The following is a 3470-nucleotide window of genomic DNA, read 5'->3' on the forward strand; positions in this document are numbered from 1 at the left end:
TACTGAGTCCGAGCCAGAGAGCCAGAGAAGCCACCTGCCTTAGCCGTAATAAACTCATCACTTCCGACAGGCTCAAGCTGTATGTCACAATGTCACACTAATAGCGTGTGTGTGTTCAGATGGAGCAATTCATAGCATAACGTGATTCACAACCAAGTTATGATTCATATATATTTACATATTTGCCTAGTAAAGTGATTTTAACTTGGATATTCGGGGAAAAAAGGATATGATGACACAGATAAGTGTGTGTGGACAGATGTCCCAATCTAGGGGACCACATCCTCCAGTCTCTCATACCCCACCCAAAGAACACAACACCATGGGAGGCTGGTGGAACGGTATCAAACACCACTCTGATTTCTACCCCACACAGACCACTAGAAAGGAGACGTACTGTAAAGGAATGTGGCCGGCAGGATTGGCTCTCCACTTTGAACTGTCCAGCGCTGATGATGTCACTCACAGCCCCGTTCTCACCCTCAGCCCCTCCTCGCCCCGGGCCGCAGCGGGGGTTCGGGCAAGCTTAGCGGCGGCGAAGGGCCCCGAACGGCGGGAATCTGTTTTTCTGGGCAGACTGCGAGGAGTCGGTTTAACGGTCGGGGATTATTATTTAACGGCACTCCACACGGAGTCCTGCATCCCCCCGCTCCTGAGAGAGAAAGGTGTTAATTCCATTTCTCAATGTGTTTTTTGTTTGCCCCATCGCTGACATGTTTCTCAGCCCTAATGGGCACCAGTGACGGACAGCAGAGAGCTCACTCACACTGTGTTCTGTCTGGTGGGGGAGCGTGAGCCGTTATGTTAACGGAAAATAATGCAATGCAATGACCGAATTGAGAAATCCTTACAGTATATTTATATAATAGTTACCACACCCTTGGGAGTAGGATAAATAATGACTGAGGTTAGTTAACAATGACATAGAGCGTTTCAACATCAGGCAAGGCTTTTACAAATAAGGCATGAAATGAGTTACATTGAGGCAGTGAATTGTGGTTGGAACACTGAGGATAAATACTGAGGGGTTTTTTGTTGGTCATTTCTATCCAGCAATGACAAACAAACTGCTTTAATACTGCAGTCCAACTCCACAGTTGTTAGTTTGGCATGTGTTCTCTTCGATGTTCTTTCTGTACGCCTGGCGAAGTGAAGGTAAGAGAGGAGGATTGGCTTCTACTCCACAGATCTACAGGCCAAGCATCCTCCCATCCACCCTGAACAGGGGAGCAGGCAGTCAAATGAAAGGGTGGACAGCTTAATCCTGTGTCATCATCAAACAATCTGTATATCAGCTTCACTGGCCAACACACCGGCCATTCTCATTAATACATTACACAACACACAAGAAAACCCAAGTCAAAACAGTAATTCGACCTGATATACTCACGCAACTAGTTGATTACATGTCAGATTGACTAGACGTAATGCATTTAAGTGTAAAACAGAACCATGTATCAAGGCATTATGGGCAAGCAGCTGGGTGAGTTTCAACCGCTAAACGGAGCTGCTCGGCTCTGCTGAGATCTTGCTAATGACCATCCGTATGGACTCCATATCCTGTCCCCAGCCCTCCGGTCTATTTATCTTAACACACAGACACACAAGCCATTTTCTCTCAGATGCTTCAGACTGCAGAGCGGAGTTCCCAGTAGGTTAGAGGGCAGCAAACTTCAAATGCCTGGACAACAACCGACAACAGTGCTTTCCCCGTCATTTGCTAGGAAAACACTTCCCGGCGTGGCCTCCACGCCCCCACCCTGCGTTCTCCCCACTGTAAATCATGATGAAATGGCTTGCAGGTGTCAGGATTAAAGAATACTCACACAGGACCTCCAGCCCCGGCCACAGCTGGCTCTCTCCTTTTGCCAGCTCCTCTTTTGCAATTTGTTTTGTTTTTGGTGAGATCCTCTCGTAGTACCAGGGCCAGCACCGAGAAAGGGCCAGGCCTGGGGACTGGGGGCTGGGGTACTGGGGAAGGCGGACAGGGAATGGGGGACGGAGGAAAGAGGGATGGGGAGGCTCTGGGCCTGCTCTGAGTTAAAGCAGGCAGCAAGCATGGTGAGTAGAGGAGCAGATGTCCCTCCTTGCCTCTCAGGGTGTTTAGCATACCTGCCTCCTCCAGTTAAACAACATAACCTTCACACGTCTTCAGCGGTATGAGCCAACACCGGCCCCGTGCCAAAGGCTCTGGGATCAATAAATCCTCCTGTCAGCTCTCTGCACCGTGAGATGAGCAAGGCAAAAAAAGAGGATGGCTGAAAAATTTGACTGTACGTGACTGTGGTGTACTGTTTACCGGGGTAACAGTAAAACTGACAGCCCATCGCTAATGACTCTGTTCTAAGGATAAACCCAAACGAATCAACTGTAAGGCTTTCAGGCTGTCTGAATGCTGAGCAAAACATTCACATAGCTTTACTCTGTTAAATTGACCAATTTTCCCAAGTATAATTTCCAAGACAGACAGACAGAGAGAGAGAGAGAGAGAGAAACAGTGGAAAAGAGAGACGATACAATTTTCAGGAATCGTTCTCAGAAAACCTGGCTACCTGATTACCTGCTCTTTAAGTATTGACGTTCCTTCTCTGTGCTGCTGACTACAGTGATTGTAAGAGTGAGGGTTCTGCCAGTCCTGTTCCCCAGCGTATGGAAAACCACAGCATTAACTAAAGACAGCTTTGACAGTGTGGGAGCTGCCTCCATGGAGAGATGCAGCCCCTGGGTATTCTGACCTGGTCCAGAAAGCTCCTCACTGAAATTCTCTCTGACACATTGGTGAGACTGCAGCTTAGGCTGGACAAGACGAGGAGAGATGTTGATGTATTGAGAGGGACTACTGCGTCCATTACAGAACACCAGCAATAATTCCTCCTACTCTATATCTTGTGAAATGTCATATAATCTTTAGGGTCTTTAATGTCATACGTGACTGCCAAAAGAGAGTATTAAATTGGATTATAGAATATGGCCTCTAGAGAGCATGCTGTATTCCTTGGTAAATATATAACTCCTTTAATAATTCATTGAAATGTAAAGGAACATTTCCTTCAAAACCTCCCCTACCACAAAGCCTGGGGACTCTGAATGAGTTTGGTGGGAAGTTGGGTTAGTTTACAAGTGCGTCAGTGAAAGGGGACCCCACAGAGCAGGCTTTATACAGCCGGCGTTATTTCACTGAACACAATCTCTTGGACCACTTGTACCCCCTTCTTGCGCTAAAGAGGCTAGCCAGTCGGGGAGAGGGGGGAGAAGAAAGCTCTCATGTGGCTGACTTGATAATGGCCGTTCTGTTGGGAGCCGATTGATAGACGCTGTCAGAGAAACATAAGAACTTTCCAGAGCGTTGTCAGGGGCCTGCGCGAGCCGAGAGTGACTAAGAGACATTCTGTGTAGCTCCTGCCAAAGGATGTCCACCAGTCCCCATCCACTGCCAGACGGGAAGGGGATACCCGCACAGGTTAGTCGGA

The sequence above is a fragment of the Argentina silus genome (assembly GCF_951799395.1).
Source record: "Argentina silus genome assembly, chromosome: 19".
Lineage (NCBI taxonomy): Eukaryota > Metazoa > Chordata > Actinopteri > Argentiniformes > Argentinidae > Argentina > Argentina silus.